The sequence below is a fragment of the Hyperoodon ampullatus genome (genome assembly GCF_949752795.1).
Source record: "Hyperoodon ampullatus genome assembly, chromosome: 3".
In the NCBI taxonomy this organism is placed as follows: Eukaryota; Metazoa; Chordata; class Mammalia; order Artiodactyla; family Ziphiidae; genus Hyperoodon; species Hyperoodon ampullatus.
The window spans coordinates 58,860,330-58,884,384 of record NC_136916.1 but is presented as its reverse complement, the minus strand read 5'-3'; the positions used below and the strand labels follow the sequence as shown (position 1 = coordinate 58,884,384).

Here is a 24,055-nt window from a genome sequence, read left to right as displayed (position 1 = left end):
CTCATCTGCAAAATATAATAGCACCCACCTCACAGACTGTGCTGAGATTTAATGAGATGATCCATGTACAGTGAGTGCTCAGGTGTGTGCCTGACTATGATAAAGCTACCCGATATTTATTTTGTCAGGTAGGGTAAGATATGCAGACATAGAGACAACTGTCACAAAGGAAGAAGAGTGTTATACTCACAGATCCCTAGAAACAGGAGGCACCCCACGCCTCACAGGGCCACATGGGGTAACACCAGGGCCAGTCAGGACAGAGAGAGCAGAGGAAATTGGGCAAGAGCCTTTATTGCAGTTTCCATGGGAAGGATGGGTGAGGCAGGGTAAGCAGGCTTAGGACTGGCCAGTTTGAATAATTCTAGCAGGCTCTGGGGCACAGGGGCTGTCCCTAGCTATCTGGTACTTGCTCCTGGAATGATTAGGGCAGGGGGACAGATACAGCAATCCCTCAGCTACCAAAGGGCTACATGAGGACATCTGTGAGGCCAGCGAGGCTGTTAGGGCTGAAAGTCATCGCCCAAGAGACTCAGCTCCCTTTGTGGATCTGGAAGTCCAGTGGGGGCCATGGTCTGGACACAGGAGCAGCAAGGGTCAAGGACCTTCGGAGATGTGCAGGAGTGGGGGAGAGGCTGGCCGCATGTGCGTGCATATACGTGTACGCATTGAGTGGTGGCAGGGGAGCAAGGGGCCTCGGAAGCAGATACATTAAATCGAGGACGCATTTCCAAATCCTTCCCCCACCGTGTTCACCTGAAGAAAAGGTCTGATTTGTACATTCTTCAGGACCCCATAGATGGGCATCATTGGTCAACAGCAAACTTACCTGATAATGGGCTGTATCATTATTTTCTGGGGTTTCTCTTGTCTTGATGGAGCCTTGCCACCTTAGCTTAAACAGACATGCTCTTTCTCTGTTCTCTCCGTGTATGAGTCTCACTTCCCCACATTATCAGGCAGGTTGCTGAGGGCCAGCAAGGGTTTGCCTGGGCTTGCCTCTTGTCACCATTCACCTGGACAGGGACAGAGCTTTCAGGCTCAGGCAAACCCACTGTTCATACCCTCATCAGTTGAGAAAAATCAAGGGAGCCTTGAAAAATCAAGGGGCCTCAAATCCAAATCAGAAGTGAAAGGACCCCCTTTTGTCCTCTTGAGGCTGAACTGTCCCAGACACAGGGAGACCAGGACTTTCTCTGTTTAGCACTGAATGGCCTGTGCCCCGCAAAACTCCTGGACCCAGGCTAGCTGGGACAGTTGGTCCCCCTACTTGGACATTAGTGATCCTTGCCCTTCAAGTCTTTGCCCAGGACTTCTGAGGGCAACTGGCAGGGAACTGATCCTCCTGTGGGACCTGCTGTGTCTATAGCGAGGTGTCCCAGGCACAAGTCCCACTCACAGCTCCCTGCCTGTTAGCTCTTGGCACCAGCAGCAGGTTCAGTTCCTCAGAACTCTGGGTTAGATCCCATCAGCTGGAGTGACTCAGAGGGCCACCAAGGGACCAGAAGATCATGCTGATGGAATGACATGAGGTCAGTAAGGAAACAGATTGAATGAGGTTCTGTTGAAAGGCGAGATCTTGGCTTGGGACAAGCAATGTGACAGGATGCTCCGGGAGACAGGAGGCTTGCATGTGTGTGATGAAGACAGGAACAGACGACCTCCCCCACATGGCTAAGAGCTTATCAGACAGCTGCATGCTCAGGCAGTGGTCCATGAGCCAGGACTGCCAAATAAGACTTACCAGCAGACACAGTGCACTGCTAAAGTAAGATGGAAATGCTGTAAAGACTCTGGTTTCTGTAGAAAAATTAAAATGTCAGCTAAGAATTTGAAAGCAAGGGGGCAAAGATAAGGAAGGTGGGTCTGAAAGAATTCAGAAGCAAGTCAGGAAAGCCCAGCCTGGCTTGAGCTGAATGAACAGAGGCATAGGAGGAGAGAACAATGAGAAGGTAAGGCCCTGGGTCCTGGGAGAGGGACGTCTCCACCGAGGGGAGGGGCAACTCACTGAGAACCAAACGCCCACCTGACCAAGGCCTAGCCCCAGTACAGAGCTTTCCAGTTAGAAAAAGCCTCCACAAGCATGTGGTCATTTGATTTGATCTTCACAGTGACCCTGTGATGTAGGAAGGCAGTGGTCACCCCACTTTATGGGTGACATCAAGATAAACACTCCCATAGCCACAGTGATGAGCCTCATGAGACTTCAAATGCAGACGGAAAAGTTTGGAGAGATCACCGCCCACCTTGGCCACCAGTGTGTCAGCTCACATCTTCCGTTACACTGTGACGGTGGCTGGTCCAAGCTGCCCGGGTTTTCCATCCTCGTCTGCAAAATCTTCAAAAATCCACCCTACACTGTCCCTGATCCCTAAAGCAAAAAAAAAAAAAAAAAAAAAAAAAAATCACTGAAGCATGTATAGCTCAGGTTCATGGAAGAACTGGGAACAGTTGGAACAAAATGAAAAGCAAGAGGTTCATTTCAGCCAAAAAAATCATTAAGTGCTTGGAAGCAAGCAGAGGACATGCTCTCGGCCTTTGTGTCAACAGATTTCTACAGATTGACTGGACACCGGCTACGAGCCAGACCCTGGTCAGACACAGAAATGAGTAAGACACACATCATAACTGTGAGAATCTTCCTATCCAGAAGGGAGCAGACACAAAATGGACGAAGAGCAATCATCGTGGCTAAGATTATAGCTATTATCTGCTGAGCGTGAGCCCATGCCGGGTCAACACTTGCTGTTATCTCATTTAACTGCCACCACAAAGTGGTGGGACAGCACTGTGATCAGTTGAAACTGCATGTGAGGCACTGGGCCGGGGCAACAGTGAGCAGGTGATAAATACTAGCTACGGTTTAAAATAACTAATATTCCTGTTTTAGAGAAGAGAGAAATGAAGCTTAAAGGGGTTAAAGTGATAGGCCCAGGATCCCACGCTCTGTACTGTTTGATTCCAAAGTCTCTTAATCTTGATACCATTGATACCAGTGGTTCTTTTTTTTTTTTTAACTTTTTATTTTATATTGGAGTATAGTTGATTAACAATGTTGTGATAGTTTCAGGTATACAGCAAAGTGATTCAGTTACACATATATATGTATCTATTCTTTTTCAAATTCTTTTCCCATTTAGGTTGTTACATAATATTGCGCAGAGTTCCCTGTGCTATACAGTAGGTCCTTGTTGGTTATCCATATTAAATACAGCAGTGTGTACATGTCAATGTCAAACTCCTGACACCAGTTGTTCTTAAATTTGTTTGTTAAAAATACTGTTTCTTGGGCTTCCCTGGTGGCGCAGTGGTTGAGAGTCCACCTGCCGATGCAGGGGACACAGGTTCGTGCCCCGGTCCGGGAAGATCCCACATGCCGCGGAGCGGCCGGGCCCGTGAGCCATGGCTGCTGAGCCTGCGTGTCCGGAGCCTGTGCTCTGCAACGGGAGAGGCCACAGCAGTGAGAGGCCCGCGTACCATAAAAAAAAAAAAAAAAAAAAAATACTGTTTCTTGGCCTTCCTGTTGGAGGTTTAGATTTTGTCAGTTTGATGGGGGCAGGGTGGTCATGATGACAAGAAGAGGTATAACTGGTGTTTAAGAGCCAGGGCCTTGGTCTGAGAACCAACTCTGCTTCTTACTAGCCTTGTGACCTTGCTTAATCTCACCAAGACAGTTTCTTGGTCTGTAAAATGGGGTAGTAATTGTTATTCATTATGCTAATATCCCCTAAAGGCAGTTTAATAAAATGGTTGAGAGCATGAACTCCAGAGTCAAACTGCCCAAATTCAAATCTGGCTCCACCACTTACCAGCTCTATGACCTTGTGCTTTTCTGTGCCTCAGTTTCTTCATCTATAAGATGACAGTGATACTAGTATCTCCCTCAAAGGGCTGTTAGATTTTAAAGTGTTCATACTCATAAAGTTTAGAACAGGGCCTGGTGAGCAGTAAGGGCTCAATCAGTGTCAGCTGCTGTTATCATTAATATTATTATTACCATCATCACCATCCTGGCAAGAGGACAAGAGGCTTTAACTAAGGCAGTGGTAGTAGGACTAGATAAGAAGGAACATGGGCACAGAATTCAAAAGATGAGCTCTGAGGAGAAGCAAGAATAAGAAAAGAAGAATGTGCTGACCTTCGTCCCCAAACTGGTGGTGAGGGCAGTGGGTGGACTTGGGGCAGTCCTGGTCGTGCCACTGGCTTTCAGGGTGACCCTGAGCAGGGCCTACCCTCTTGTGACCTCTGTCTCATTATCTGTAAAGTGAGGGGCTGGGGTCAGCCTAGCTCGTAGATCTCCTCCAACTTTAACACACTGAGAGTCTAGGAAATTTCACAGTTTAAAACATTTTAATGTTTTTTAAAAATGCTCTTGTCTGCTGGTGGGTTAGAGCATCCTCCTGTGTTCACAAGTTGTAATATTTTAGGCTTTCTGAAGGCCCCGTTGATTTTCAACACCACACGGGAACAGATCTATGAAACCTGGGCAGGGGAGGCTCTTTTGTGACTGAAAGTGAAGCCCAAAGGCTACTGGTTGACACATCCTCCAGACCCTATCTTGGTGACCCAGACCAGAAAACTCATCTGACAACCCCTGCCTCCTTCAAGAAATGTCAGTGACTGCTGGGAAGTTTGTAAGAAGTTTGGCCCTATCCCCATCTCCTGCCACCTACATAGGGACAAAGTACCCAGGATTGGGGAAGCCCAGTCAATGGAACTGGCCACCGGGGTTAGTTGCCTGCTCAGCTCACTCTTGCAAAGCTGAATATGGATGTAAGGAACCCCAACCCACTCTAGTAGAGACAAATCCAGAAGCCTGCCTCCAGACTCCTAGTCATTCGTGCAAAGCAACAACACAGAGATGTCCAGAGCAGCCGAGGTATTTGGCAGTAAACTCTGCCTTTGCTCCTGAGTGGGCTAATTTAGTATTAGTTTTCCCGCCGATGTTGAAATGGTAAAGTCGCTCACGCCTGCTACAGTTAGTGATGCAAATGGAAGACCAGGCCCTTCCCATGACTCATGGAACACGCTCCACAGAGAAGGAAAATTCTCTTTCCATAGTGGGAGAGGTACTCTGCCTAAAAGAATTATATTAAAAACCCAAACCCCCCCAAAATCTACAGAGCCAAAGCTACTGCCAGTTCTTTGTGCTACTAAACACAGACCCTGAGGAGACTGACAAATATTTATCAGGGTCTCTTTATGCACTTTGACCTGTGAAGGACTCAGAGTTTGATGTAGAATTGGGTTGGAGAGCTGGAAGGTGCTGGAATTTTGGGTTGAAGTAGGCAGCTAAAAACAAAAGAGTTGTGGAGTAGATGTGGAGGATCCAAGATGATGGTGGCAAGCTGGCCAAAGAAGAGAAGTTTCTAAGTATGTTGGTGAATTTAGAAAATCACACACATACTCAGAAAAGACCTGAGAAGATCCTAAACCTCCACTTCTGGCTAATCTCTAGACTTGGTACAAGCAAGAAGCGAAGGCTAAGGCTAAACAGCTTGCCCCAGCACAGAGCTAATCTGTGAAGACTAGGAGAGGTGGTTTGCTTGTTTGTTTGTTTGTTTTTAGCTCCTAACATTCAAGGAAATCTCTGTCAAAACACTAGCTAACCATAAGCTAAAGGAATGTAGACTTCAACAACAAAACATGGCAAGGAATATAATCTTTGAAAAAATAATTTGGAAAAGTCACTAAACCATATGTGACTGAAGCTTCCAAGAGACAATCCAAAATGGCAAATCCTGGGGAAGAGGAGATTTAATTTCCAAAGTTTCCACATTGTAATATTCAAATGTTCAGTTTTCAACAAAAGTCACAAGACACACAAAGAAGCAGTAAATCCAGGCATTGGACAAAAAGACATAGACTTTATATCAATTATCTTTAATATGATCAGAGAGCTAAAGGAAACCATGGTCAAAGAACTAAAAGAAAGTAGGAAAATAAAGAACAAAATGGAATACCAATGAAGAGATACAAATTATGAAAAGGAACCAAATAGAAATTCTGGAGCTGAAAGGTACGATACTTAAATGAGAAATTCACTAGAGAGGTTCAACAGATCTGAACAGGCAGAAGAATTAATGAACCTGAAGATAAGATTATTAAAATTATGAAAGTCTGAAGAACAGAAATAAAAAGTATAAAGGAAAGTGAACAAAGCCTAATGGACCCATGGGACACCATCAAATGTACCAACACACACATTTTGGGAGTCCTAGTAGGATGTGAGAAAAAGAAAGAAGTAGAAAGAATATTTGAAGAAATAATGGCTGAATACTTGCCAAATTTTATTAAAGACATGGATCTTCATATCCAAGCAGCTCAATGACCTCCAGGTATGATAAACTCAAAGAGATCCATACTAAGTGCTATAGATTGAATGTTTGTGTCCCCACCTTCTCCAAATTCATGTTGAAATCCTAACCCCCAATGTGATGGTATTAGGAGGTGGGGCCTATGGTAGGTGATTAAGTCATGAGAGCTTTTCCCTCATGAATAGGATTAATGCCCTTATAAAAGAGAACTCTGAGAACTCCCTTGCCTCTTCTGCCATGTGAGGACACAGTGAGAAGATGGCTATCTATGAAGCGGAAGAAGACTCTCACCAGAGAGTGAATCTGCCAGCACTGTGATCTTGGACTTCCCAGCCTCCAGAACTGTGAGAAATAAATTTCTGTTGTTTTTAAGCCATGTAATCTATGGCATTCTGCTATAGCAGCCCAACAGATTAAGACACGGAGACATAATCAAACTGTTGAAAGACAAAGAGAGAATCTTAAAAGCAGCAAGAGAGAAGTGACTTATTATGTACAACTGATCCTGAATAAGATTAGCAGACTATTTCTTGTAAGGAACCATGGAGCCAAAGGTAGTGGGATGACATAATTAAGTACTGAAAGAAAAAGAGCTGTCAGTCGAGAATTCTACATGTGGCAAAATTATCCTTCAAAAATGAAGGAGAAATTAAGGCATTCACAGATAAAAGCTGAGGGAGTTCCTTATCAGTAGATGTGACTAACAAGAAATGCTAAAGGGAGTCTTTCAAGTTGAAATAAAAGGACAGTTGTTAGTAACACAAAGCTGTATGAAGAAACATAGGTCTCCAGTATAAGTAACTACATGGGTAAACATGAAAGCCATCATTACTGTAGTTTTAGTTTCTAACTCCACTTTTTATTTCCTACATGATTAAAAGAAAATGCATTTTAAAAATTATAAATCTATTATTGAGCACACAGTGTATAAAGATGTGATTTGTAACAACATTAACATAAAGGGGTGAAGACAGAGCTCTATAAGAGCAGAGTTTTTGTATGCTGTTGAAGTTGGTATCAATTCAAACTAGATCATTATAAATTTAATATATTATATGTAATCCCTTTTATAACTACTAAGAAAATATCTAAAAATTATACACAAAGGGAAATTAGAAGTGAATCAAAAAAGTTCACTACAAAAATCAACTAAACACAAAAGAAAAGAGTAGTAGAGGGAATGAGAGACAAAAAGATATTAGACATAGAGAAAATAGCAAAATAACAGAAGTAAGTCCTTCCTTATCAGTAATTGCTTTAAATGTAAGTGGATTATCTTCTCCAACCAAAAGGCAGAGATTGGTAGAATGAGTGAAAACAAACAGGATCCAATTATATGCTGTCAAAAAAGATTCACTTTAGATCTAAAGGCATACATATGTTGAAAGTAAAAGAATATAAAAAGATATTCCATGCAAAGAGTAACCAAAAGAGATGTGGGCCACTATCTGCTATCAGATAAACTAGACTTTAATTGAAAAACTCTTACAAGAGAAAAAGCAGAACATATATTCACAAAAGGGTCAATTCGTCAAGAAGATATAACAGTTATAAATATATACACACAAAATACCAGAGCTCCCAAATATATGGTGAAAATGTTGAAGGAATAGAAGGAATAATAATAGAGACTTCAATATCCCACTTTCAATAAAGTATTAAGCATCTAAATAGAAGATTAATAAGGAAATAGAACAGAAAGAAAATTGAACAACACTATAATCAAACTAGACTTAACAGACATATATAGGATATTCCACCCAACAGCAAAATACTTGTTCTTCTCAAGTGCACATAGAACACTCACCAAACTAGACAATATATCAGTCCACAAAAAAAGTCTCAGTAAATTTTAAAAGATTGAAATCATTCAAAATATTATCTCCAAACACAATAGAAAAGAACAAGAAATCAATAACAGAAGTAAAACTGGAAAATTCACGAATATGGGGAAATTATATTATGTACTTTCAAACAACCAATGGATCAAAGAAGAAATTACAAGGGAAATTAAAAAATACTTAGAGACGAATGAAAATGAACATATAATATACCAAAATGTCTTGGATGCCATGAAAGCAGTGCTGAGAGGGAAATTTATAGCAGTAAATGCCTACATTAAAAAGAAGAGGACTTCCCTGTTGGCGCAGTGGTTGAGGGTCCACCTGCCAGTGCAGGGAACATGGGTTTGAGCCCTGGTCTGGACGGATCCCACATGCTGTGGAGCAACTGAACCCATGCACCATGGCTACTGAGCCTGCACTCTAAAGCCTGCGAGCCACAACTACTGAGTCCGTGTGCCACAACTACTGAAGCCCGCACACCTAGAGCCCATGCTCCACAACAAAGAGAAGCTACCGCAATGAGAAGCCTGCGCACCGCAACAAAGAGTAGCCCCTGCTCGCCACAACTAGACAAAGCCTGTGCACAGCAACAAAGACCCAACGTGGCCAAAAATATAAATTAATTAATTAATAAAAAAAATAAAAAGAAGAAACATCTTATATAAATAATTTAGGGACTTCCCTGGTGCCCGTGCTTCCAATGCAGGGGACATGGGTTCCACCCCTGGTTGGGGAACTAGGATCCCACATGCCACGTGATGCGGCCAAAAAATAAAACATAATAATAATTATTTAACATTATACCTTAGCCCTTTCCTCAGCTGCCGCTAAGGTGCTCGGTCCTTCCAAGGAAGCTAAGGCTGTGTTGGGGTGAGGCCCTCACTTCATCCGGTGGCTAGCACTGCACCTGGCAGCCCCTGCCTAGCACTGGCCCGCACCATGGCCTCCGTCTCAGAGCTCGTCTGTGTCTACTCAGCCCTCATCCTGCACGACTATGAGGTGACAGTCACAGAGGATAAGATCAATGCCCTCATTAAAGCAGCTGGTGTAAATGTTGAACCTTTCTGGTCAGGCTTGTTTTCAAAGGCTTTGGCCAATGTCAACATCGGGAGCCTCATCTGCAATGTGGGGGCAGGTGGACCTGCCCCAGCAGCTGGTGCTGCACTAGCAGGAGGTCCTGCCCCCTCCACTACTGCTGCCCCAGCTGAGGAGAGTAAGTGGAAGAAAAGAAAGAAGAATCTGAAGAGTCTGATGATGACATGGGCTTTGGTCTTTTTGACTAAACCTCTTTAGTAACATGTTCAATAAAAAGCTGAGCTCTTAAAAAAAAAATTACACCTTAAAGAACTAGAAAAAGGAGAACACGGTCAACACAAAGCTAAAAGGAGGAAGGAAATAATAAATATTAGAGTGAAGATAACAGACTTAGAGAATAGGAAAATAGAATCAATGAAAATAAAGTTAGTCCTTTGAAAAAATCAACAAAATTGACAAACCTTTAGCTAGAGTGACACAGAAAGAGAATGAGAAGATTCAAATAACTAAAATCAGAAATGAAAATAAGGACATTACTATCTACTTTACAGAAATAAAAATAATTATAAGAGAATGCTATGAACCATTGTATGCCAACAAATTAGACCTAGATGAAATGGACAACTTCCTAGAAACACAGATACCAAAAACAGACTCAAGAAGAAATAGAAAATCTTGACAGACCTATAACCAATACAGATTTAATCAGTAATCAAAAACCTCCCAAGAAAGAAAAGTTCAGGACCAGATGGCTTCACGAGTGAATCTATGAAAGATTTAAAGAAAAATTAACGACAATCCTTCACAACTCTTCCAAAAAAAAGAAAAGGAGGGAATACCTCCTAATTCATTCTATGAGGTCAGATAAACACATTACAAGAAAAGAAATCATGGCTCAATATCCTTTATGAATGTAGGTGCAAAAATCCTTAACAAAATACTAGCAAACAGAATCCAGCAGCATGTTAAAAAGATTAGACACCATGTCCAAGCAGGATATATCCCAAGAATGAAAGTGTGGATCAATATAAGAAAATCAATCAGTGTGATACACCACATTAATAAAATAAATTTAAAAACCATATTATCATCTCAACTGATGCAGAAAAAGCATTTGACAAAACTCAAACACCCTTTCATGATAAAAACACTCAAAAACTAGAATTGATTGGAACTTTCTCAACATGATAAAGGGCATTTATAAAAACCCCACAACTAGCATCATACTCAATGGTGAAGCACTGAAAGCTTTCCCCCTAAGATCAGGGAGTAGATAAAGATGATCACTTCGTCGTCATCATCATCACCATTGCTATTCAACATTTACTGGAAGTTCTAGCCAGAGTAATTAAGCAAGATAAAGAAATTAAATGCACCCAGAAGGAAAAGAAGTCAACCTATCTGTATTCGCAGACGACATGATCCTACATACAGAAATCTCAAATAATCCACAGAAGAGCTACTATAACTAACAAATAAATTCAGAAAAGTTGCACAGTAGAAGATCAACACCAACAAAATCAGTCGTGTTTCTATACATCAACAATGAACAAGTTGAAAACAAATCCATTTACAATAGCATTCAAAAGAATGAAGTACCTGGGAACAAATTTATCTGAAGAAGTGAAAGGCTTTCACGCTAAAAAATACAAAACATTGTTAAAAGGCATTAAAGAAGACCTAAATAAAAAAAAATCATCCTTTTTTTTATGGAATATTGCTATTTTAAGACAGAAATACTACCCAAAGATATCTACAGATTCAATGCAATCCCTTTTAAAATTCAAACAGCCTTTTTTTTTCAGGAATGAAAAAGCCAGTTCTCAAATTCATATGGCATTACAAGGTACCCTGAATAGCAAAAAACAATCTTAAAAAAGAAAAACAAAGTTGGGGGACTCACATTTCCCATTTCAAAACTTACTACAAATCTACAGTAACCAAAATAGTGTCATAATAGCATAGGAATAAACATATAGATCAATGGAATAGAATTGAGAGTCCAGAAATAAACTCATTTATCTATTGCCAGTTGATTTTCAACATTGGTGAAAGACCATTCATTGGGGAAAAATAGTCTCTTCAACAAATGGTGCTGGGACAACTGGATATCCACATGCAAAAGAATAAAGTTCAACTCCTACCCCACACCACATACAAAAATTAACTCAAAATGGATCAGTGACCTAAATACTCATACTACAAAACTCTTAATAAAATTTACACTGTCATATGCACCTTGGAAAGCAAGGACTAAAGAAAGAATTTTCAAATGAACAAACAAAAAGAGCTAACACTGGGACTTCCCTGGTTGTCCACTGGTTAAGACTCCAAGCTCCAAGCTTCCACTGCAGGGGGCACAGGTTTGATCCCTGGTCAGGGAACTAAGATCCCATATGTCATGTGGTGTGGCAAAAAAAAAAAAAGAAAAAGTATATATATATATATATATATATATATATATATATATATATATATATATATTTCACCAAAATATGAACACATAAAACAGTATCTTAAAATGCCTTAATCCAATGTAAACATTTTCTCAAAATAGAGTTTCAAGCACTTTGCCAGAATATAAAGGAGATATTTTGAATGTTCTCAAATCACGCTATACGGCACTGGCCCTATATAACCATAGAAAACCTCTTTAAAGCTGCAAGTAACACAAAGCTATCATTTATTAAGCACTTAGTATGTACTAGTCCCTTCACATATGCTATTCCTTTTAAAACTTCTAACTCACTCAATATCAACAGGTATTCTACATCACTAAAAAAAAAAAAATAGAAGCTACACTAAAAAAAAATAGAAGCTACAATCCGGAATTCCCTCAGTTTTTTGCTACCGAACCTATAAGCCCACCTTTATCTCAACCCATTCTTTCTCCTTCCCTCCTATTGCAATAAAGGAGATGTTAAATCTTTTCATCTAAAGTAAAAATCCTCTACCAGTGCTCTGGATCTCATTTGCTCCATTAACTATGTTCAACCTCTCCTTTTCTACTGGCTCCTTCTCATCAGCTCCTAAACATGACTTAGTCTCACCTATCTGAAAATAAAAAAACGAACTAATAGTTTCCCTGGGTTTTACTTTCCCCTCCAGATATCATCTTTTTCTCTCATTCTAGTCAGTTAAATACTTCATGAATTGTCTACATTTTCTATTTCCATTTTCTTATCTCGATTTACTCTTCCAATATGCCTTCTTCATCAACACCTCTACCACAACCATTTTTGCACTAATTGAGTAGATGATTTTCAGTCTTTATCTTGCTCAATTTCTCAGTTACAACAGTGTTAACTACTCCTTCTTTCTTTAAATATTTTTCCTTTGGCTTCTATTTAACTATACTTTTCCTAGTATACCTTCTACTTCTCTATTCTTACCCCCAGTTGCTTTAGGAGCTCCTTTTCCTTATTTGTCTCTTTAAATTAGAGTTCCTTAAGCCTTAGTTCTAGGCCTTCTTCTCTTCCCTATATACTATATAGAGAATCCCCCCACTTCAATGGCTTAAATTTCCATTTATATGCAGATAGTTCCCAAATACTTATTTACAGCTATTTTTTTTTATTAGTTTCTGCTTTATAACAAAGTGAATCAGTCATACATATACATCTGTTCCCACATCCCTTCCCTCATGCATCTCCCTCCCTCCCACCCTCCCCATCCCACCCCTCCAGGCGGTCACAAAGCACCGAGCTGATCTCCCTGTGCTCTGCGGCTGCTTCCCACTAGCTATCTACCTTACGTTTGGTAGTGTATATATGTCCATGCCTCTCTTTCCCTTTGTCACAGCTTACCCTTCCCCTTCCCCATATCCTCAAGTCCATTCTCAAGTAGGTCTGTGTCTTTATTCCCGTTTTACCCCTAGGTTCTTCATGACACATTTTTTTTTTTTTAATTCCATATATATGTGTTAGCATACGGTATTTGTCTTTCTCTTTCTGACTTACTTCACTCTGTATGACAGACTCTAGGTCTATCCACCTCATTACAAATAGCTCAGTTTCGTTTCTTTTTATGGCTGAGTAATATTCCATTGTATATATGTGCCACATCTTCTTTATCCATTCATCCGATGATGGACACTTAGGTTGTTTCCAGCTCCGGGCTATTGTGAATAGAGCTGCAATGAACATTTTGGTACATGTCTCTTTTTGAATTATGGTTTTCTCAGGGTATATGCCTAGTAGTGGTATTGCTGGGTCATATGGTAGTTCTATTTTTAGTTTTTTAAGGAACCTCCATACTGTTCTCCATAGTGGCTGTACCAATTCACATTCCCACCAGCAGTGCAAGAGTGTTCCCTTTTCTCCACACCCTCTCCAGCATTTATTGTTTCTAGATTTCTTGATGATGGCCATTCTGACTGGTGTGAGATGATATCTCATTGTAGTTTTGATTTGCATTTCTCTAATGATTAATGATGTTGAGCATTCTTTCATGTGTTTGTTGGCAGTCTGTATATCTTCTTTGGAGAAATGCCTATTTAAGTCTTCTGCCCATTTTTGGATTGGGTTGTTTGTTTTTTTTGCTACTGAGCTGCATGAGCTGTTTATAAATTTTGGAGATTAATCCTTTGTCAGTTGCTTCATTTGCAAATATTTTCTCCCATTCTGAGGGTTGTCTTTTGGTCTTGTTTATGGTTTCCTTTGCTGTGCAAAAGCTTTGAAGTTTCATTAGGTCCCATTTGTTTATCTTTGTTTTTATTTCCATTTCTCTAGGAGGTGGGTCCAAAAGGATCTTGCTGTGATTTATGTCATAGAGTGTTCTACCTATGTTTTCCTCTAGGAGTTTGATAGTTTCTGGCCTTACATTTAGGTCTTTAATCCATTTTGAGCTTATTTTTGTGTATGGTGTTAGGGAATGATCTAATCTCATACTTTTACATGTCCCTGTCCAGTTTTCCCAGCACCACTTCTTGAAGAGGCTGTCCTTTCTCCACTGTACATTCCTGCCTCCTTTATCAAAGATAAGTTGGCCATATGTGCGTGGGTTTATCTCTGGGCTTTCTATCCTGATCCACTGATCTATCTTTCTGTTTTTATGCCAGTACCACACTGTCTTAATTACTGTAGCTTTGTAGTATAGTCTGAAGTCAGGCAGCCTGATTCCTCCAGCTCCGTTTTTCGTTCTCAAGATTGCTTTGGCTATTCGGGGTCTTTTGTTTTTCCAAACAAATTTTGAAATTTTTTGTTCTAGTTCTGTGAAAAATGCCAGTGGTAGTTTGATAGGGATTGCATTGAATCTGTAGATTGCTTTGGGTAGTAGAGTCATTTTCACAATATTGATTCTTCCAATCCAGGAGCATGGTATATCTCTCCATCTATTTATATCATCTTTAATTTCTTTCATCAGTGTCTTATAATTTTCTGCATACAGGTCTTTTGTCTCCTTAGGTAGGTTTATTCCTAGGTATTTTATTCTTTTTGTTGCAATGGTAAATGGGAGTGTTTTCTTGATTTCATTTTCAGATTTTTCATCATTAGTGTACAGGAATGCCAGAGATTTCTGTGCATTAATTTTGTATCCTGCTACTTTACCAAATTCATTGATTAGCTCTAGTAGTTTTTCGGTAGCATCTTTAGGATTCTCTATGTATAGTATCATGTCATCTGCAAACAGTGACAGCTTTACTTCTTCTTTTCCAATTTGGATTCCTTTTATTTCCTTTTCTTCTCTGATTGCTGTGGCTAAAACTTCCAAAACTATGTTGAATAAGAGTGGTGAGAGTGGGCAGCCTTGTCTTGTTCCTGATCTTAGTGGAAATGGTTTCAGTTTTTCACCATTGAGGACAATGTTGGCTGTGGGTTTGTCATATATGGCCTTTATTATGTTGAGGAAAGTTCCCTCTATGCCTACTTTCTGCAGGGTTTTTATCATAAATGGGTGTTGAATTTTGTCGAAAGCTTTCTCTGCATCTATTGAGATGATCATATGGTTTTTCTCCTTCAACTTGTTAATATGGTGTATCACATTGATTGATTTGCGTATATTGAAGAATCCTTGCATTCCTGGAATAAACCCCACTTGATCATGGTGTATGATCCTTTTAATGTGCTGTTGGATTCTGTTTGCTAGTATTTTGTTGAGGATTTTTGCATCTATGTTCATCAGTGATATTGGCCTGTAGTTTTCTTTCTTTGTGACATCCTTGCCTGGTTTTGGTATCAAGGTGATGGTGGCCTCGTAGAATGAGTTTGGGAGTGTTCCTCCCTCTGATATTGTTTGGAAGAGTTTGAGAAGGATGGGTGTTAGCTCTTCTCTAAATGTTTGATAGAATTCGCCTGTGAAGCCATCTGGTCCTGGGCTTTTGTTTGATGGAAGATTTTTAATCACAGTTTCAATTTCAGTGCTTGTGATTGGTCTATTCATATTTTCTATTTCTTCCTGAGTCAGTCTTGGTAGGTTGTGCATTTCTAAGAATTTGTCCATTTCTTCCAGGTTGTCCATTTTATTGGCATAGAGTTGCTTATAGTAATCTCTCATGATCTTTTGTATTTCTGCAGTGTCAGTTGTTACTTCTCCTTTTTCATTTCTAATTCTACTGATTTGAGTCTTCTCCCTTCTTTTCTTGATGAGTCTGGCTAATGGTTTGTCAATTTTGTTTATCTTCTCAAAGAACCAGCTTTTAGTTTGGTTGATCTTTGCTATCGTTTCCTTCATTTCTTTTTCATTTATTTCTGATCTGATCTTTATGATTTCTTTCCTTCTGCTAACTTTGGGGGTTTTTTGTTCTTCTTTCTCTAATTGCTTTAGGTGCAGGGTCAGGTTGTTTACTCGAAATGTTTCCTGTTTCTTAAGGTGGGATTGTATTGCCATAAACTTCCCCCTTAGAACTGCTTTTGCTGCGTCCCATAGGTTTTGGGTCGTCGTGTCTCCATTGTCATTTGTTTCTAGGTATTTCTTAATTTCCTCTTTGATTTCTTCAGTGATCACTTCGTTATTGAGTAGTGTATTGTTTAGCCTCCATGTGTTTGTATTTTTTACAGATCTTTTCCTGTAATTGATGTCTAGTCTCATAGCATTGTGGTCGGAAAAGATACTTGATACAATTTCAATTTTCTTAAATTTACCAAGGCTTGATTTGTGACCCAAGATAGGATCTATCCTGGAGAATGTTCCATGAGCACTTGAGAAAAATGTGTATTCTGTTGTTTTTGGGTGGAATGTCCTATAAATATCAATTAAGTCCATCTTGTTTAATGTATCATTTAAAGCTTGTGTTTCCTTATTTATTTTCATTTTGGATGATCTGTCCATTGGTGAAAGTGGGGTGTTAAAGTCCCCTACTATGAGTGTGTTACTGTCGATTTCCCCTTTTATGGCTGTTAGTATTTGCCTTATGTATTGAGGTGCTCCTATGTTGGGTGCATAAATATTTACAATTGTTATATCTTCTTCTTGGATCGATCCCTTTATCGTTATGTAGTGTCCTTCTTTGTCTCTTCTAATAGTCTTTATTTTAAAGTCTATTTTGTCTGATATAAGAATTGCTACTCCAGCTTTCTTTTGATTTCCATTTGCATGGAATATCTTTTTCCATCCCCTTACTTTCAATCTGTATGTGTCTCTAGGTCTGAAGTGGGTCTCTTGTAGACAGCATATATATGGGTCTTGTTTTTGTATCCATTCAGCCACTCTGTGTCTTTTGGTGGGAGCATTTAGTCCATTTACATTTAAGGTAATTATTGATATGTATGTTCCTATTCCCATTTCCTTAATGGCTTTGGGTTCGTTATTGTAGGTATAGTCCTTCTGTTGTGTTTCTTGCCTAGAGAAGTTCCTTTAGCATTTGTTGTAAAGCTGGTTTGGTGGTGCTGAACTCTCTCAGCTTTTGCTTGTCTGTAAAGGTTTTAATTTCTCCATCAAATCTGAATGAGATCCTTGCTGGGTAGAGTAATCTTGGTTGCAGGTTTCTCTCCTTCATCACTTTAATTATGTCCTGCCACTCCCTTCTGGCTTGTAGAGTTTCTGCTGAGAGATCAGCTGTTAACCTGATGGGGATTCCCTTGTGTGTTATTTGTTGTTTTTCCCTTGCTGCTTTTAATATGATTTCTTTGTGTTTAATTTTTGACAGTTTGATTAATATGTGTCTTGGCGTATTTCTTCTTGGACTTATTCTGTATGGGACTCTCTGTGCCTCCTGGACTTGATTAACTATTTCCTTTCCCATATTAGGGAAGTTTTCAACTATAATCTCTTCAAATATTTTCTCAGTCCCTTTCTTTTTCTCTTCTTCTTCTGGAACCCCTATAATTCGAATGTTGGTGCGTTTAATGTTGTCCCAGAGGTCTCTGAGACTGTCCTCTGTTCTTTTCATTCTTTTTTCTTTATTTTTCTCTGCATCAGTTATTTCCACTATTTTATCTTCCACCTCACTTATCCGTTCTTCTGCCTCAGTTATTCTGCTATTGATCCCATCTAGAGTATTTTTCATTTCATTTATTGTGTTTTTAATCGATGCTTGATTCATCTTTAGTTCTTCTAGGTCCTTGTTAACTGTTTCTTGCATATTGTCTATTCTATTTCCAAGATTTTGGATCTGGGAAATAGAATCTTGGATCAGCTTTACTATCATTATTCTGAATTCTTTTTCAGGTAGACTGCCTATTACCTCTTCATTTGTTAGGTCTGGTAGGTTTTTATCTTGCTCCTTCACCTGCTGTGTGTTTTTCTGCTTTCTCATTTTGCTTATGTTACTGTGTTTGGGGTCTCCTTTTTGCAGGCTGCAGGTTCGTAGTTCCCGTTGTTTTTGGTGTCTGTCCCCCGTGGCTAAGGTTGTTTCAGCAGGTTGTGTAGGCTTCCTGGTGGGGGGGACTAATGCCTGTGTTCTGGTGGTTGAAGCTCGATCTTGTCTTTCTGGTGGACAGGTCCACATCTGGTGGTGTGTTTTGGGGTGTCTGTGGCCTTATTATGTTTTTAGGTATCCTCTCTGCTAATGGGTGGGGTTGTGTTCCTGCCTTGCTAGTTGCTTGGCATAGGGTGACCAGCACTGTAGCTTGCTGGTCGTTGACTGAAGCTGGGTGCTGGTGTTGAGATGGAGATCCCTGGGAGATTTTCGCTGCTTGATATTATGTGGAGCTGGGAGGTCTCTTGTGGACCCGTGTCCTGAAGTTGGCTCTCCCACTTCAGAGGCACAGCACTAACTCCTGGCTGCAGCACCAAGAGCCTTTCATCCACCCGGCTCAGAATAACAGTGAGAAAAAGTAGAGAGAAATAATTAGTAGAAGAAAGAAAGAGAGATTGAAAGAAAGGAAGAAGGGAAGAAAGGAAGGAAGGAAGGAAGGAAGAAAGAAAGGAGGGAGGGAGGAAGGATGGAAAGAAAGAAGGAAAGAAAGGAGGGAGGGTGGGAGGAATGAAAGCAAAAGGAAGAGTGAATGGAAGAAGAGAGGGAGGGAGGGAGGAAGGAAAGAAAGAAAGAAAGACAGGAGGGAGGGAGGGAGGGAGGAAGGAAAGAAAAAGAAAGTGGAAAGAAGAAGGGTGGGAGGGAGGGAGGGATGGAGGAAAGAAAAAGAAAGAAGGAAAGGAGGAGCGGAGGGAGGGAGGGAGGAAGGGAAGGGAGGAAAAAAAGAAAGAGCAGGTAAAGTAAAATAGAATAAAGTATGAAATATAGTAGCGTTATTAAAATTAAAAAGTAATTATTGAAAAAAAACATGGACCGATAGAACCCTGGGACATATGGTGGAAGCAAAGCTATACAGAGAGAATCTTACACAGAAGATTACACATACACATTCACAAAAAGAGAGCAGGGGGAAAAATCAAAAATCTTGCTCTCCAAGTCCACCTCCTCGATTTGGGATAATTCGTTGTAAAAAGAGGAAAAGGGCGAAAAGTCTGAAATCTTGCTAAGTCCACCTCCTTAATTTGAGATAATTCGTTGTAAAAAGAGGGAAAAAAAGGGGGGGGAAGTCTTAAATCTTGTCCTCAAGGTCCACTTCCTCAATTTGGGATGATTCGCTGTCCATTCATGCACTCCACAGACGCAGGGCACATCAAATGGACCGTGGAGCTTTAATCCGCTGCCTCGGAGGCTGCACAGAGAGATTTCCCTGTCTCTGCTCTCACAGCTCCCGGGTCTCAGCCTTGGACCTGGCCCCGCCTCTGCGCGTAGGTCGCCGGAGGGCGTCCGTTCTTCGCTCAGACAGGACGGGTTTAAAGGAGCCGCTGATTCGGGGGCTCTGGCTCACTCAGGCAGAGGGGAGGGAGGGGAATGCCCTCTCCTCGCGCACCAGGCAACAAAAGGGAAAAAAGTCTCTTGCCTCTCCGGTAGCTCCAGACCCTTTCCCCGGACTCCCTCCGGGCTAGCACTAACCCCTTCAGGGTCTCTTCCTGCCGCCAGCCCCAGACCTCTCCCTGCGCTCCGACTGAAAGCCGATACCCGAGCCTCAGCTCCCAGCCCCGCCCGCCCTGGCGGCCGAGCAGACAAGTCTCTCGGGCTGGTGTGTGCCTGAGGGCACCGATCCTCTGTGCCAAAATCTCTCTGCTTTGCCCTCCGCACCCCTGTTGCTGTGCTCTCCTCCGCTACTCCGAAGCTTTCCCCCTCCGCCACCTGCAGTCTCCGCCCTCGAAGGGGCTTGTAGTGTGTAGAAACCTTCCCTCCTTCACGGCTCCCTCCCACTGGTGCAGGTCCCGTCCATATCCTATTGTCTCTGTTTATTCTTTTTTTCTTTTGACCTACCCAGGTATGTGGGGAGTTTCTTGCCTTTTGGGGGGTCTGAGGTCTTCTGTCAGCGTTCAGTAGGTGTTCTGTTGGAGTTGTTCCACGTGTAGATGAATTTCTGATGTATCTGTGGGGAGGAAGGTGATCTCCGCGTCTTACTCTTCCGCCATCTTCCTCCGGCCCCCCACAGCTATTTCTTAAGCTCTAGACAAATATATCTAACTGGGACATGTCTCACAGGCATCTTAAATTTAATATATTCAAAAATGACATTCCCAAAATCATCTCACCCATAAACATGCTTCCTCTTAAATATACTGTAATATGTTAATACTTACTGAACATATAATTATAGGCCAGGCATTGTGCTAAGTGCTAGGATTCCAGCAGTGAACAAAACTCTCATGGCCCCTGCTCTCCTAGACTTAGTCTGGTGAGGGGAGACAAACATTAAACAAATAATTATACAAATAACTATAAAATTATAATTATGATAAATGCTATTAAAAAAAACAAAGTACACTACCATGTACCCAATGGCTCAAGTCAGAAACATAGAAATCATTCCTGACTCCTTGTTTTGTCTGGTACATCAATCACCAAATTCTATTGATTCCTAATTCCTAAATATCTCTCAAATTCAACTACTTATTTCTATTTCCTCTGTTACCATCCAAATCCAGAACATCATCATCTTTCACCAGATTCCTATAAGTCTCCTAACTGGTCTCTACTTCCAGTCTTGTTCCTTCCTATCCTTTATCTACACTGCAGCCAAATAGAATGATTTGTTAAAAATGCTTAAAATCTTTAAAAATATTCTTATTGCCTTTAGGATAAAGTACAAACTCTTAAACACAACTAAAATCCCTGGACATCATATATAAAACAGACATAAGTAGACTCTAAAAGGTGGACCAAAAAAGGCCTCAGAGGCTAAAGACCTCTGAACCCAAGAAATGACAAGGTAGTGCATTCTCCAGATTTCTTTCTTTGCCTCATATATCCCAGAATTGGAGCTAAAGAAGCTGACAACCCAGAAACAGAAGAAGGCACATACATAAAAATCCCATAAAAGCCACTCTCTTTAGCCAAAGGATCTGGAAGGGGCAGGCTAGCAATGCAGAAAACTTTTAGCCAGTAACCACTCTATTCCAGCCAAGTAGTACAGAAAAACTGTGATCTCCAATCCAACCATCTCCACTAGCAAAAGCCAAATAGGGATGCTGCCCTCACCAGCATGGTGTCAGAGAAGGCTGAGTAGGAAGCCAGAACTTTCATCCCTGTTGGGTGTACTGAATCCCCCACTACATGTTAGTGGAGACCATATGGAGAGCCTGGACTTCCATCTCCATTCAGCAGTAATAAGTCATCCTTCTTGCTCACCACTACCGTGGTATCAGAGGAGGCCTAGTGGAGTCAGAACTTTCACCACTACCCAGCAGGAATGATAATCAACTAATGTCAACACCAAGATAACAGAGATGTTAGAATTATATGATAAAGATGTTAAAGCAGTCATCATAAAAATGCTTCAATGAACATTATAAACATGATTGATATAAATGAAAAAGTATAAAATATCCCCAAAGAAATAGAGAGTCTTAGCAGAGAATTAGAAAATATAAAGGAGTACCAAATGAAAATTTTAGAATTGGAAAATAACTGAAACAAAAAGCTCTGTGAATGGTCTCAACAGAAGAATGTGGGGTGGGGGGTGAGGAACAGAGGAAAGAAAAAGTAAACTTGAAGGCAGAGTAATAGAAATTATCCAAATCTGAATGAGAAAGTATACTGAAAAAATAAATGAAGAGAGCCCCAGGACCCATGGTACTATAATAGAAGATCTAGCATGCCTGTCATTGGAGTCCTAGAAAGAGAGAAGAAGGTAGAGTTGAAAAAGTACTCAAAGAAATAATGAATGAAAAGTTCTCAAATTTGGCAAAACCCATAAACCTATAGATTCAATAATCTGAACAAATTCCAAACAGGATAAATCCAAAATAATCCACACAAAGACATATTATAGGCAAACTTATCAAAATTAAAGTCAAAGAAAAACCCTTGAAAGCAGTGAGAAAGAAGTGACATCTTACCCTAAGAAAAGACAAAACAAATGACAGTGGATTTCTCATCAAAAACCACGGAGGCAGGAAAAAAGCAGTACATTTTTCAAGTGATGAGAGAAAAAAAACTATCAATCCAGAAGCCTATATCCAACAAAAATATCCTTCAGAAATGAAGGGGAGGCTTCCCTGGTGGCACGGTGGTTAGGAATCCGCTTGCCAATGCAGGGGACACGGGTTTGATCCCAGGCCCGGGAAGATCCCACATGCCGTGAAGCCCACAACTACTGAGCCCACGAGCCACAACTACTGAAGCCCGTGTGCCTAGAGCCTGTGCTCCACAACAGGGGAAGCCACAACAATGAGAAGCCCGCACACCGCAGGGAAGAGTAGCCCCCACTCGCTGCAATGAGAGAGAGCCTGCGCACAGCAACGAAGACCCAACACAGCCAAAAATAAAAACAAATAATAAATAAATTTAGAAAAAAAAGGAAAGGAAGGGGAAATGAAGATATTTTCAGACAATGGAAAACTAAGGGTACACTAGAGAATTCTACCAAATGTTGAAAGAATTAACACCAATTTATGCAATCTTTTCCAGAAAATAGAAGAGAGAGAAACACTCCCAACTCATTTGATGAAGCTAATATTACCCTGATACCAAAACTTGCAGACAAGGACAGTACGTACACACACACACACACACACACACACACACACACACACACACGAAGAAAACTACAGGCCAATAGTTTTCATTAATATAGATGCAGAAATCCTTAATGAATATTATTAGCATATAGAATTAAGCAATATGTTAAAAAAAAATTAGGGGGCTTCCCTGGTGGTGCAGTGGTTAAGAATCTGCCTGCCAATGCAGGGGACACAGGTTCAAGCCCTGGTCTGGGAAGATCCCACATGCCACGGAGCTACTAAGCCCGTGCGCCACAACTACTGAGCCTGCGCTCTAGAGCCCGCAGGTCACAACTACTGAGCCCACATGCCACAACTACTGAAGCCCACGCTCCTAGAGCCCATGCTCTGCAACAAGATAAGCCACCACAGTGAGAAGCCCGCGCACTGCAACGAAAAACAGCCCCCACTCGCCACAACTAGAGAAAGCCTGTGCGCAGAAACAAAGACCCAACGCGGCCAAGAATAAATAAATAAATTTATTATTTTTTTTAAATTAGGGACTTCCCTGGTGGTCCAGTGGTTAAGACTCCACACTTCCACTGCAGGGGGTGCAGGTTCAATCCCTGGTGGGGGGACCTAAGATCCTACATGCCCTGCAGCACAGCCAAAAAAAAAAATTAAACACCTTGGCTATTTTAGTTTCCTAGGGCTGCTGTATTAAAGTATCACAAACTGGATGGTTTTAAACAACAGAAATTTATTCTCTCATGGTTTTGGAGGTTACAATTCCAAAATCAAGGTGTTAGCAGGGCTATTCTCCCTCTGACACTCTGGGTAGACTCTTTCCTTTCTTCTTCCTTGCCTCCAGTGGTGCCTGTTGATCCTTGGCATTCTAATCTCTGCCTCTGTCATCACATGGTGTTCTCTCTGTGTCTCTGTTTTCACATGGCATTCTTATCTCTTTGTAACAGGACACCAGTCATACTGAATGGGGGACCTTGCATTTGGCAGTTGTTCCTTAGATATAACACCAAAGCACAAGTAGCAAAAGGAAATATAAATTTGACTATATCAAAATTTAAAACTTTTGTGCTGCAAAAAATACCATTTAAAAAGTGAAACTACAGGGTTTCCCTGGTGACGCAGTGGTTGAGAACCTGCCTGCTAATGCAGGGGACACGGGTTCGAGCTCTGGTCTGGGAGGATCCCACATGCCGCGGAGCAACTAGGCCCGCAAGCCACAACTACTGAGCCTGCGCGTCTGGAGCCTGTGCTCCGCAACAAGAGAGGCTGCGATAGTGAGAGGCCCGTGCGCCACGATGAAGAGTAGCCCCCACTTGCCACAACTAGAGAAAGCCCTCGCACAGAAACGAAGACACAACACAGCAAAAATAAATAAGTAAATTAATAAACTCCTACCCCCAACATCTTCTTAAAAAAAAAAGTGAAAATACAACTGATAAAATGGAAGAAAATATTTTCAAA

General features: G+C 40.9%; 1 protein-coding gene and 1 pseudogene across 2 annotated transcripts in view; one reads left to right on the top strand and one right to left on the bottom strand.

The window, feature by feature from the left end:
• Positions 1-24,055, bottom strand: part of LOC307050131 (NADPH oxidase 5-like) — a gene marked incomplete at both ends in the record, with an annotated part of 113,603 nt that overhangs the window by 51,549 nt on the left and 37,999 nt on the right.
• Positions 9,101-9,444, top strand: LOC307049783 (large ribosomal subunit protein P1-like; annotated as a pseudogene). Its single transcript has one exon. The product of its transcript is annotated as a large ribosomal subunit protein P1-like (transcript).